This window comes from Mytilus trossulus, chromosome 14 (assembly GCF_036588685.1).
Source record: "Mytilus trossulus isolate FHL-02 chromosome 14, PNRI_Mtr1.1.1.hap1, whole genome shotgun sequence".
NCBI lineage: Eukaryota > Metazoa > Mollusca > Bivalvia > Mytilida > Mytilidae > Mytilus > Mytilus trossulus.
In genome coordinates this window covers 32,437,434-32,452,903 of record NC_086386.1, presented here as the reverse complement: position 1 = coordinate 32,452,903, position 15,470 = coordinate 32,437,434, and positions in this window count along the sequence as shown.

The window sequence follows — 15,470 nt, the reverse complement described above, 5'->3', positions numbered from 1 at the left end:
ATAAAAGACAAAAATCAATCTACAAAAAAAAACTCAAACAGCAAAACAATACGAACCCAACCACTTGTAAAACACTGTGGGTGATCGCAGTGCTAAAAAATATATGGCTGCAAGGTACTTTTGTCGTTATTCATATACACTTTTAAAAAGATAAAAAAAAGTATTACTTCGTAAACTATTCGGCCATTACGATTTCCAAAGGACCTTGTTGTGAACGTCTCAGAGTCTTCTCGGAAATAGTAACAATATGAAATAGCCCAAACAATATTTAACAATAGCTTGGTCATTTAGGCAATTTCAAAAAAAATATAGAAATGAAAGTCTTTCAACCAGTTATTAGAAGCAAACCACAATCGTTGTTTCATAAAAGAGCATTGATCATAGTGTTTCAAAAATATATAGTTTTAAAGTACTTTTCTTTAAAAGTTAAGGGTATGAAAGTCGTTGAGGTAATTTCTCCAAATTGTAATCACAAGACCTTGGCAAGGTTATTTTTACCAGTGGATGAAAAAATCTGAGTGCTTCGAACGGCGTTAAATTTCATTGACCAAAAAATTACAAAAAATGCCAACGATATGTGATGTCAGTACAAAGTAATGACCACTAGTGATGCAAGAAAATGTGCACATTAATTTACGTTTTTTTGATTGAGTTAAGCCTGCAAATTGATATTTTATCGTGTGATGATATGTTATTGTTTCAGAAAAAGGGAGAAGGTTTGGTACCATTAAAACGTTTAATCCCGCTGCAAATGTTTGCACCTGTCCTAAGTCAGGAATCTGATGTACAGTTGTTGTCGTTTGTTTATGTGTTTCTCGTTTCTTCTTTTTTATATATATATTAGACCGTTGGTTTTCCCGTTTAAATGATTTTACCCTAATAATTTTGGGGCCTTTTATAGCTTGTTGTTCGGTGTGAGCCAAGGCTCTGTGTTGAAGGCCGTACATTGACCTAAAATGGTTTACTTTTTTAAATTATTATTTGGATGGAGAGTTGTCTCATTGGCACTCACACCACATCTTCCTATATCTACATGATGCACCAGAGGGTATATATGTCAAATGGAAGTAATTACAGATTATCCAATTTTGAATGAACTTTAACAAGTCAAAACAAGTATGATAAACTGATGACTATCACAATAATGTAAATCATAATTACAATATTGGTAGTATCTACGTGTTATATTAAGCAACACAAGAAAAAAATCCACTATGTCATCATACAATACGAAATGTACGAATAATTAAACAAGTGATTTAATAAAATCAAATAGTTAATGGGTGTAAATTCAGCTTCGCAAGTCTATATTTACATACTAGAAAAAAGTCATTAATAGAATTTGAATTGGTGTTGAACTACTGATTGAAATTTAATTATGAGTAAAATGAAAATAACCTTTATATATCCCTTTAAATATGACAAATTAAATGTGAAAGTATATTATGAAAGACGATCTCGTCCCTGATATTCGTATTACCTATATATTGTTTGACACTCATTATTCGTGAAGAGGTTTATTTCGGTGAAGTTCAGTGACGATCTTGTCATGTACATTAAAAAAGGTAAACTTGAGACAGTCTTTAGAAATGAATTAAAAGTATGAATAATACAGTCCGTAATGACATACTTTTCATCATACATTTGATATATGTTAGGGTTTATTCTCACATATTGAGTTATTTTTTACTTTTTTTGTTATGTCAAACTTTGATTACAATTAAAACCAAAAATTCAATATACTGAACTTAATAGATGCAAGGTTATATAGAAACGTAAGGGATGTGGTTACACTGCTAAAAAGATACCTCTACACAATTATTGAAAAGATAAAGATTTGAACAAAAACAGGTCATCGTTCAATTATCAACAATCAGCAAAAATTGTATACCAAGCTGTTAAAAGTTATGATATGATTAAATATGAACTAAGCAAAAGCGATACTCAACGGTCTTATTTATACAACAATGATATCAAGGAAAAACAGATATGCCAAAAAATATTCATCAAGAACAAATAAATGAAAGGTTCTTGGGTAAGAGCTGGTAAATATAAAAAGAGGCAAGGTTTTATTTTTTTCCCCTTTTATGCATGAGACGATTTCGATTTTGAAGATTAGATCTATGATTATATCATTTTGATAACTTAAATTTCATATTTTTAATTTTACCTGAAATTTATATTCAATATCAGTATCAGATGTAAACAAATTTATATAAAGTCATAATTATCAGATACTATCAGATTTTCAATATACATGACTCGCATTCTAACAAACAGAGCAATATTTGCCACGGAATGTTAAAGCAAAGTATCATATAGTTAATTGATTAATTATAAAATTTGCCTTGTAACGATAGTTAACAAAGGTACCAGGCTTAAAATCTATTATGTTAGACGCGCGTTTCGACGACATATATGACCCATCAGTGTTTTCATTTCCTTAATTGGTCGATCCTTATTTTATGATGAGAAAAACTTTTACTTATAGAGTAACTAAACAAGTAATATAATTATTGTACATGTATGAAAAAGTGAGAAAAAAAATCGGCTTATAATTTGAAATCTATTTGACTACAAGTTTGTCCACTACAAAAAAGTTTACGAAATTGACCTATTGGCACATGAAATTCAGGAGGTGTAAGAGCCCAATGAAGGTTGTCTTATACCAGAACTAGCAAATCAAAGTTAAAAGATATTTTTTTTATTATGTTTATTGTGGGGGCAGATATCATTTCCCGTTTGATTTTCATATAATTTTGCCTCACTTCTTCATCGTAATGGTTGTCTTATCCCAGAACTAGCAAATCAAAGTTAAAAGACAATTTTTTTATTATGTTTATTGTGGGGGCAGATATCATTTCCCGTTTGATTTTCATATAATTTTGCCCCACTTCTTCATCGTAATGGTTGTCTTATCCCAGAACTAGCAAATTAAAGTTAAAAGACAATTTTTTTATTATGTTTATTGTGGGGGCAGATATCATTTCCCGTTTGATTTTCATATAATTTTGCCTCACTTCTTCATCGTAATGGTTGTCTTATCCCAGAACTAGCAAATTAAAGTTAAAAGACAATTTTTTTATTATGTTTATTGTGGGGGCAGATATCATTTCCCGTTTGATTTTCATGAGGTACTTTATAATATTGCCTCACTTCTTCATCGTAATAAACCATATAGTCACTTCTTAATTGTTTTCAGAAAAATAATTCGATGATGTTGGATCAAGCTTAAGGGCAAACGATACAGTTACAGGGAAGATAATGACGTTGCTAACTTAAAATATTATGTTCGCGACGTCAAACTGTGACATATCGGGAAAAGATGCATTTTTCGACTGATTTTTATCATTTAAACTGATTTAATTTGAAAACGAGTTCATGGACCCCCATTTTTCAAAACGGCAATTTGTTTCATTTTGCAGGGAGATTTTGTGACACAAATTTTATAAAACTGTAAATGGAGGATTTTTTTTAATTTTGATAAACATGCAGCAAAAATTAACTATGAGTTATTTCTGAATAAAAAAATGCTCTTTTTTTTTTTAAGATACTTATAAAATATAGAAATTAACGATTATTTAACAAAAAATATTTGTGTTTATCTTTTAAAACAAAAAAGTTATGTCTTTCTGTCGATGAAGAAATTACGGCCACAAATCTGAATTTTGAGCAAATATACAAAATTTCGACCTCATTTTACTCAAAAAGTAGCACATGAAGGTATATTTTTTTATTACATATTTGCTTTGATCAGGTTAAGAATAGCCTATATCCAAACTTTCATGAACTTGTAAATACAGGATCAAAACTGTATCGTATGCCCTTAATAAGCGGTTAATACTACATCTGAGTGAGGTAGAATCCTCGAGTTGAAAGGACAAACATTAATCTGAAGACTTTTTTCTTGATTAAACTTGAAGATAAGTCTCAAGGAAACAATGACAAGAAAATATGTTTATTAACGTATAACCTGATTACCGGTCAATTCAGTTCATTTATAAACAATAAGATAAGAAATAAAAGTTAACAACTTGAAAAATTTTATTAAAAATATATGATATGATAAAACACACTTTCTATATTAACAATTTTTTGCATATTAAATGTCTTTAAAAGATGTAATTGTAGTTGGATATTTTTTTTAACGTTTAAATGAAATGCTATACTCGCGCTTTTTAAAATGCAATTTAAAAATCTAAATTTAAATTAATTTAAATCCTTTTTTCTATAAATTGATCTTAAAATCATTTAATTGCAGAACTAAATGTTTAAAGTAGTGTTCAATTATTTTGCCACTTTGATATCATTTTCTGCTAAGGATAGCATTTATTTTCGACACCAATTCATACAAGTAATTACAAATCCGTAAAAAAAGCTAACGGCTATCGTTTTGCATTTACACATTAAAATGCTTACCTGCTAATGAATGTTTGGACCTACGATATAAATTATTCATGAATACACCTTGCTTTATAGAGTGTTCATCACGTGACTTTAAAATAGACAAAAGTTTTTACCGGGGTTGTATTTATAAACTCACATTTTCATATAAATACATATGTAATTTTGTGTATTGTCATATGTATTTATGATTCTGCAAAATTTAAATTAAAAACATGAATAAACTTGAAATCCTTTGAATAAAAAATGACATTTGCAAGAAAAACATGATACTTAGTATTTCGACATAGACTAGTGAGAATCGACCTTAATTTTGACACATATTGTTATTGCCTATGACATTGGTGATGAAATAGTTAAAGATATGTTCTATAAACAACAGAAACTTTTTTTTTGTTGTTGACCTTACTGCCAAACTACGGACTCATGAAATATTAATGCTTTATAATAAATATATCATTTTACTTTCCTTAATTATTTTTGTGTAGACGTCTTTGTTAGATTTATTTGCAAGTTTGTTTGAATGTCTTAGTCAGCAGTTGTGCTCTATGGCTGTAAAGTAAGTTTTAACAGCTTGGTTTCTAGGAACCAATTATTGTCATATTAACCTATATAGCTACTATGTCTGTTTTGGGTTACTTTTTGTCAATATAACAGAGCTTTAATCAACTGGCAGATCAGTGGGAGGTTCAGCTATTCTTCGGAAGTTGCCTGTACCTAGTCAGGAATATGACAGGATTTTTTCACTTGTTCCGTTCGTTAATAGCATTATATATTCTTAGCTTTTATGGACTGTTTTCCATGAAGTTCTGTACTTTTGTCATATTTTTCTTTTAAAAATTGTTACCAATAAAAAAAACAAAGTGATCACTTCTTGTGTTTATATGTATTCATTGATTTCCTTTCCGATTTGAAGATGAGTTCAGAATGTCAATCTTTAAAGTTGTGCACAATATTGTGTGGATTGTTATTGTCATTTCGTCTTTCTGTAACTATTTACAATGCAGTCTTTCTGTCTCATGTTCGATATTTTTGATTGTCACACTAAAATCTGAATTTGTTAACATATCATTTAACGATTGCTATTAAGTGTGTGCATCATCATGCAAGGAAAGATTCCGCATAGTGGGTCATTTACGCGGGTGTAAAATTTTCGCGATTTTCATTGAATAAAGTATACGAAATATTTTGACGGTTATAATTATGGCGGATTTTAAACTTTTATCAATACCTTCAATGTACACCTTTATTTTGGCGGAATAGATTTTTGCGATTTTGTTCTATCCGCGAAAATTTACACCCTGCGAAAATAGTCCGCTATACGGTATTATATATGTGAATATTAATCTCGCTAATGGATTTCCCATAGTATCATAACACACTAGCTAGTGCTAGTTATTTTGCATGGGCCGCTTTCCTTGTCAATGTTCTTGACGTTCTTGAACATGTTGTACTTTACAACACAATTAACGTTAATTACATATTTGACCTGCTATGACCTATCTATACCTATTTAAATCACAAACAATATGATTTTCAAATCAGAAAACAGTTCAAATTTCATCGACCAACTTGAAATTTTAAAATCTTTCCCAAAGACAATAATATTATGACAAGTAGAAAAGTATTCTAGCATAAACAGTAGTAAACAAAATATACAATAGAATGAATGAATATTTAAGACTACTGAGTGAGTTAGAAATTCGAGAACGCGACAATAAAACTTGAGATAAGTGTTATAAAAATCTAATTAAACACATCACTAGCGTTTAATTTAGTATATCGAAAACAAAAGATGAAAATAAGCGCATGAATTATCTAATATTTCGTTAAAAATGCTATCTAAGTTTGATATTATCTACATTTACAAAGTAATGAGCAAATTTTCATAGCATAGTATACAAATGACTACATGTAATACCAGTTTAATGAAAAAATCCTTTTCAAACTTTTTTCAACGTTTGTTCAAATGTTACAATCCAACACTTATGTCCCAGATTAAGGAAGCCTTGGTGCTCACAAACATGCTGAACTCCGCATCAGTCTTGATATGTGCATATCCAAACTCAAACACATAAATAATTGGTTGTTTTCTGTTGCCTTATAACATTGTGTTAGTGTTATGTTAAGATAACAGGCTTATTTGGTACAATTAAAAACCTGATAATAAATTGTTCAAATAATGCCTTCGAAAATAGTGGAATAAATTATTTTTGGAGTCTCAAGAACTAGTTGGAAGTACTTGATAAATTGCATGCTTATATTGGTGATTTTGAATCTGTTCAAAGTTTTGATTTTTCTACCCTGTATACCACATTGCCTCACATTCTCAGAAAGAAAAAATTTACACGCCTAATTAAATGGGCATTTTAAAAAGTCAGAATGTTAATATATATGTTCAAACTCTTTTAGGTCATTTTTTAGTAGCAATAAACAAAAAACCTATGTTAATTGGACATGCTTTGATACTATATATGCCCTTGAATTTTTACTAGATAACATTTTTGTTCGCTTTGGGGATTCCGTATATCGTCAAATTATCGGAATTCCAATGGGGACTAACTGTGCACCACTTGTTGCGGACCTGTTTTTGTATTGCTATGAGTTACAATTTATAACAAAAATAAGCACCCATCGAAACAACATCTGATAAACAAATTTAATAATTCTTTTAGATATTTGGATGATATTTTGGCTCTCAATAATGACGACTTTAGTATGTATATTAAAGAAATTTATCCTGTTGAACTTACTTTAAATAAAGCTAATACTCACAATGACCACTGCCCTTTCCTCGATCTCGATATTTTTTATCACTAACGGAAAGCTGAATACTAAAATTTATGATGAAAGAGATGATTTTTCATTTCCTATCGTTAATTATCCATTTTTAGATGGTGACGTTCCCTTGTCACCATCTTACGGTGCTTATATATCTCAACTTGTACGATTCGCTCGTGTATGTAACAATGTTTTAGATTTTAACGAGAGAAATTTGTGTATTACTGAAAAATTATTACACCAGAGTTTTCGATATCACAAACTAGTCAAAACATTTACTAAATTTTATCATTGGTATAATGAAATCATTCGTAAATATAGCTCAACATGCAGACTTCTTATACGTTCAGGTACTTCACATCCATTTTTTTATGGAAATATTCTTTATAAAGCACAAAGGTGTCAGTATTTTCACCTCAGAAACTAACAAAACCTTTGAATAGACTTATAGTTACGATACTGTTGTCAGGTCATTAAAGATTGCATATTTTGGCGTTTATATTGATTCACTTATAGGGTCTTGGCATCGGAACTAAACACATTTATTCAAAAAAACAGTTGTTGGCATAAAACGGGTTATGTTCTTCTCATATATGTAATGATGGTATGATACTAAACCCCTAACGGGAAGGATTTTACCTGATGTACATATGATGAAATCATAATCTATAAGTCAGTTTAATTGAAGTCTGGAGCTGCATTCAGTTAACTGATAGTAGTCTGTTGTTATTTTTGTATTTTTTTTCATTTTGTTTATTTTCTTTGGTTACATCTTCTGACATTAGACTCGGACTTCTCTTGAACTGAATTTTAATGTATGTATTGTTATTCGTTTACTTTTCTACATTGGCTAGAGGTATAGAGGGAGGGTTGAGATCTCACAAACATGTTTAACCCCGCAGCATTTTTGCGCCTGTCCCAAGTGAGGAGCCTCTGGCCTTTGTTAGTCTTGTATTATTTTAATTTTAGTTTCTTGTGTACAAATTGGAAATTAGTATAGCGTTCATTATCACTGGACTAGTATATATTTGTTTAGGGGCCAGTTGAAGGACGCCTCCGGGTGAGGGAATTTCTCGCTACATTTAAGACCTGTTGGTGACCTTCTGCTGTTGTTGTTTTTTCGTTTCTTTCTATGGTCTATGTTGTCTCTTTGACACATTCCCCATTTCCAGTCTCAATTTTATTATTGTTGGTTAGCATGACGTGCGTTTCGACTAAAAGTCTCATCAAGTTTTCGCGTTTGATAAGCTTGACACCATGTAATAACAACGTCTCATATGGCGGTAAACGGTATGGGTTTCGCTCATTGTTGAAGGCCAGACAATTACCTGTAATTAGTCACATTTTTTTATTGTCTTAACTGCTAATTTTTCATTGGTTATTATACAATATGTTCTTATTTTATCAATAACACACAAGGGTTGAATTTTATGATTAGATGAGTTGTTGTGCATTAATTTTGTATGTCTTTTGTATTTTAATTTGCCATGTGTTTGGGCACTTATCCGATTAGCTTTTCCTTTTAGTTCAGTATTTTTGTGATTTTACTTTTTTCCTAGTGTTTCAAAAGAAGACTGATACAAAGTCACAGCATATTGACAAACATGCGTGATTGCGACTGTTGTTATGTTGTGTCTAATTCTGTCGTTAATCCTGTCTTTACATTTAGAGCATGTTCAGAATGTTTTGATCAATCAAAAGATGATAAATTTTACATCGAAATCCTTACCCCTCAAATTAAATAAACCCATATTGCTATTTAAAGTAGTTAAGAAAAGCAGGTCGTATCATACAATATCCTGAATCTTAATATAGTGTAATAGATTTTTCATTCGGCATGTGATCATAATTACTTGATAAGTAAATGAATCATTGATATGATAATAAATTGCGCATATTAATGTTATTCTGAAAAAAGGTTGTGTGGAGCACATATACAGTTTTGATCATCAGAGTCAAATCGGTAGAAATTTATTTAGGTGAAGGATGGATTTACGTCTGTGGTGGATATAATACTGTGGATTCATTTATATTCGTAAGATACCAATTTTCGTGGATTTCGTGGGAACAGAGGACACACGAACTTAAATATTCAACGAAATACAAAGTTTCCATAGGAATGTATGCAAACTTTTCTCAAACACAGAATTTGAATATCCACGAAAATGCAAGAGTTCCGCCATCCAGGAAAATTGGTACCCACGAAAATAAAGGAATCCAAAGAAGTAATATCTGATGACATCCAACTCTGATTCACAGTGAAGGTTGCAATATCAAGATAAACAACGAATGGCCCTCAACCACGAATGAAAATACCAGTTGTATAAATCATTTTGAAAAAAAAATTGTTACTGAATTTTATAAAAAAAGCGGTAGTTTTTATAAATGTTTTTTTGGTGTATTTGTACAGTTATACTTATCGTTTCATTTTTGTTAGTTATCTTATTATGATTAAATTTTAATGTATCTGAATGCTACGATGGAACTTTATTGTTGTATTTAGAGAATGTTAAAAAAACATATTATATGTGCAATAAATATTCGTTTTGACAGATATTGAATGTACTCAGATGGATTTATATATGAATTTTTCCCTTTATATTTTTATTATTTATAAAAATGATCACGGGGACTACAAGTGAACTTTCAGAAAGTTCATTGATATGTAATGAACTGATTCATATACACGTCATGCAGACTTAACTTACGTACATGGAGCATTCACGTCATTTCTGAAATAATTAACAATGAATTGCAATGTCGGTGGTATATTGTCATTATTAATTGTAGTTACCACCGACGCCTGTAGTGATTATTATTTTATTTGTATATAAAAGTTTATTGAATTGATTTGTATAAACGTATTTTTTTATATGGGTCATTTAATTATGTTTGATATAAAAACACACTGCAAAAAATAGTTACGGTTTGAATATCTTCTTTGCATTTAATCAATCATCAGTAGCATTTATCTTTAATTATTTACTTAACACTTGTCAAAATGTACCTGAAATAAAAAATGCCAAAAATCGTAATCAATGTTTGTAGTGGCCGACCTCTATGCAGCCTCGTTTATTTTAGCAGAAATGTTTTTAAAGGGTCGTATGCTGTCATATTGTTTCAATGTATGTCAACGTCTACTTGGATTGTTTGAAAATAAATTTGAACTCAAATTTGTGATTTATTAATATTTTATGCTATCTTCGGCAAATTTCAATTTTACTAATGTTCAGATCTATATTATAAATAACAGAACGATTTGAAACAACACTTAAAGTATCTAAGGGTTTTATGCAGTTGTTAGGTGTATCTGCACATCAGATGTCATGTTATGTGTATTTGTTTGCTGCAAACACTAAATCTGACTTTAAAGCGAAGATGTAAGGATGACCTTAGTTAAATATTGAAATAATTTATAAACTTCAAATACAGTTCCGTACCAGTAACGTTCTGTGCATTCTTTGTCTGCTTTTACGATAGTTATTATGTATTAACTTTTCAATATTGTTTATTCTTTCTCACATTTCAATCTTTGTTACGTCATTAGATGAACGTATAACTTAAGGTCAGGTTTTGAGTATCAGTCAGCAGGTAATTGCACAACGTTGGTCGTAGCTACAAAATGCAAAATGTAATATCGCTCCTTCAGTCCTCATATATAATTAGATTATGTAATATATCTTTTTTTAATCAAGTCACTTAGATTCAAGACTGTCATATATACAAATGTTAACTTATGAGAGCGACGACGATAACGTTTCGTACGCCCGACCACAAAGGACTCAATGAACTTCAAACTAAAAAAACATAAGAAGGCAAAATGCAGAACGAAGTAAAAGAGCATTGAAGACAACAAAAAAAAACTCCGAACAAATTTTGCCAATAAAAAGGTACGGTAATTTATTATTAACCACATCAATGATTAGTTCATGTAATCACTGAAGTGCTGACTACCTGGCTGGTACTATTTCAGGAATCTAAATTTGAAAAGAAAATAGTTTTTTTGAATATGAAAAATCTACATCACAAAGATTTATTATCGTTTGCTCGGGCTGCAGAGAACAAATTCATATCGTAGTTCTCCTCTATATGATGTGTTTCCCTCAGATTTAGTTTGTAACCCAGATTTGTTTTTTTTCGTAATCGATTTATAAATTTGGAACAGCGGTATACTACCGTTGCCTTTATTCATCAATGTTTAAGTCTACTCTCCGATTTTCGATAGGCACATCATTATATCTCTCAATAGCCTAAATTTGTGTTTACTACTGTTCAGAACGCACATGAAGTCTCCTATTTCCCCCAAATGTAGTTCTGATATAAAAATGTCTGTTTACTTTGTCGTGTCCCACATGTGCCGGTATCAAACCAGTGTCCATCTTCGTATATAAATATTCCTGTAAACCGTAAAGTTTCAGGCACAAAGTCTTGAAGGAGTTGCAGAATGGAAATATGGCAAAAAACGTTTGACGTTTGAAACTCTGCTTCATGTCTTAGTAGAGCTGCAGATACAAAAAATCAACTCTATTTCACATCTATGGGAAATCCAAAATTTGTAATTACATACACAATATGTATAGTTTGTAATAAAATGAAAATTAACTGGTGCACGTAGGGAAACAAAACATAACAAAAAAACAAAAAACCCCGTCTACACGTAGTTTTTTTAATTAATTAGTTGTAGGAGGAGTTATGAACCTAAGATAATAACTCTTTTTGATGATACAGGAAAGCATATTTTGCTTCAAGAAATTTAGATTTTATCTTTTTTTAATACAAAACAATTTTTTTTCACACCTATTTCAAAACTCCAGTTTTCGTCACTTTGAAAAATATGTAGCATGAAATAATATCGAAAAAATAACGAGTACCAAAGACCAAGATCTTCTTACATGTCTTAGTACGTCAGGGTTGTGCTTAAATGGATTTATAACAGAAACGTTTCATTGAATTAGAAATAAACTTTTGTGAATTATATACTATGATCCCTCGCTGAATACCAAGTCACTTTGTAAGCAAAATAGCACCTTCCATCTTTTTTTTTATTTTCCTCTTCAAATACCAGTACTAAAACATAAAATTACCCGATCGTTTTGGATGATGATCTGTGTATAATTTCATAAAGATTAAGTAAGCAGGAAGGGCTAGCCAATACCATGATAATTTCAAAGTGACACGTTAAGTATTCCTTTCATACTGAAGATGTCATGGTTGCAGTATCAGTAAGAAAAATATTTTTTATTTTTATTCTAGATTTGAATGTTTTGTAGAGTATACGTTTTTCTAAACCCTAACAGTGCATTCATTGTCTTTAAGCTGTCACTAATAATTGATAGGTAAGCTTTAAATTTGTCAAAACATATATTTCGTCATATTTATTGACGTTTATGGCAGTTTATTATTTGGATTATATTTAAACACACAACATGATTTGATAACAGAGCTAAATCGATAATTGTTTGGACCACACAGTTAAACAGTTACTTTATTACGTATTGAACTTAATTAAGGAACTGATCCGATTCGCATACTTGACTTTGAAATACTGTGTGGTCCAAACAGTGTCTATACATTGTGGTATTGTAAGAAAAAATATATTACTAGAAAGTTCTCATGGATATGTATGCGCTTTGTACCAATGATTATTTTTTTAATATTAAAGTTGCACTATGATTCATATGCTTATACCAATAACAAGCAAGTTCGAAAATGTCCGTTTATTTTCTCGATGTAAAAATCTATTGTATTTTCATATAATAATAGCAATTCCGTCTGTTTTCTGTATCTTTTGAATTTTCATTTTTAAAAAGTACTTGTATTATTGCTTTACTTGTATTATTGCTTTACTTGGATTATTGCTTTATTTATTATATTATATATATATTATATAGAGAAATATGTAATATTCTAAAGGTGTTTATTTGAGGACAATTAAGGTTTAAAACCACTAATTCATAGGCCCATTGCTTTCTATGTTAAATTTTGCAATTTCAATCATTAATGGCTACTTTGTCTTAAGTTAAAAAAAAGAGGTAGTTATTTCATGTCAAAACTGTACCTTAGTCTGACTTTTGATGAAACAATCAACATACATTTATTTAGATATAGGAAGATGTGGTGTGAGTGCCAATGAGACAACTCTCCATCCAAATAACAATTTAAAAAAAGTACGGCCTTCAACACGGAGCCTTGGCTCACACCGAACAACAAGCTATAAAGGGCCCCAAAATTACTAGTGTAAAACCATTCAAACGGGAAAACCAACGGTCTAATCTATATAAACAAAACGAGAAACGAGAAACACGTATATATTAGAGCGTACTGGTTCGTTGAAGTGCAAAAACAGAAACTTCTGATCTGAACAACAGGTAAAATGTGCTCTTCTATCAAAACTTCATATACTTTTTCATTATTCTAATAAATCTTTCAAAAAGGTTCTACAGTGATTCTAAGTCCCCAAGCTTTCATATGATACCCGACTAGCCAAATATACCCGCTATTGACAAAGACGTAGCTATGAATAGGATTTATTTTGTTTAAAATATGTTGTTCTTTCTTGTATGTTTTTTCCGACCGGACCTGAATTAGTGGTTTTATACTGTAAGATTGTCGAAAACTAGGGGTCTCATCATATACAGTTTACTCTTATTAAACTTTGAATATCATGTTTTGCTATCGAATAATCATCTTTTGAAATTAATTTTAAACCGAGAAAATTTAAATATCAAACTGACTGCTAGGCACCTGATGGGATATTGAATAACGAATAAACAATTACAAACCAGCCGCTGTACATACATTTTCTTTGAAGCAGAAAAATAAAGTTAAAATCGAGGAGTTAAAACTTATTTCTTTAAAAAGTGTAAAAACAACCGACAACCCTACATGAAAGTTTAAAACAGTCCAGACAGGAACAAACATCACTAACTTTCACAAAAGCACTTTTTTCCCATTTCAAACCACCTTCTAGCAACATACGTTCAGATTACATATGAGTCTGTAATATATATCAATATACCACCAAGCTTTATTTTAGAAAAATATTTTATTTGTTTAATTTGTAAAAAAAACAAACAATTGTAGTCTCGATAATCAATGAAGAGACATTATTTTCAAAATGAGCCATCTTGTGCAGTCAAATTGGAAACTTTAATGATATCATACGAAACATTTAATAGTATGCTTTTATGAACAATTCTGTTTTCAACTATTTTTTTTATTTTAACTTGACGATTTAAATGTTGTCTTTGTAAGATTAAGTAGCTGACTCAAACAGCTTCGATAGCTGCTGAAAAACTACAGTGCCCATTAAAATACTCAATTTAATTATTTGTTCAATCTGTTATTTCTTTTGATTGTTTTGATTGTTTTAATTATTTCTAAATTGAGTTTCGTGTTATTCACGATTTCGCCATCATCTTACATCTGCACAAACTGAACACATTACGACAGATCAGGATTTAACTAATTTGACTGAAAATATTTAAAACATTAACTTATATCTTTTCAAAATTAGCTTAAAAGTTTTCCCAATACTATGTCATTTCATAACATAGTAATATATTTTGTTTTTCTTATATTTTGTTGACTATGTTTCGTTTTGAAATTCTCTTTGAGTTGGTATTTTTGTTTTTACTTTTCTTTTTATAACACTACGTTGTAAAACATAAAGAAACTTCCATATTTTTTCTCATATATTTTTGTTTACTTTAATGATTGCATTGAAGTCAAATCATCCTATTCCTTTGTATACTTCTTAAATAAAATAGGTTGGAGATTAAAATAAGAATCCTCCAATCAAGAAAAGGTTTGTTTTCTTCAACATATTGTTTTTGATTGCTTCTCATGATATTCTCCTGTTTTATCAACCTACATAACATCACTTCAGCTAGGAAATTTAAACGACGTTTACTTATTGAGTTTTGATACATAAGAAATGAAATTCATGTTCAAAATATGATCGCGTCATTGGACAAATTATGTTATTTGCAAATTATTTTTTTTCAAATTAATCATAAGCATAGAACATGTAGAATACTCAAACATTGACAATAAACTCGTCAAAGATACCAGAACAAAATTTTGTATATACGCCTGACGCGCGTTTCGTCTACAAAAGACTCATCAGTGACGCTCGAATTAAAAAAAAGGTGTGGCTTCCATTTTGATCCAGATGGTTCAAACTATTAATATAAAGCAGAAAAAATCTATTATAGATATATAAAAAAAAAAGGAAAAAAAAAGAAGAAAAAGGATGAATTATACAAACAAGACAAAGATCATAA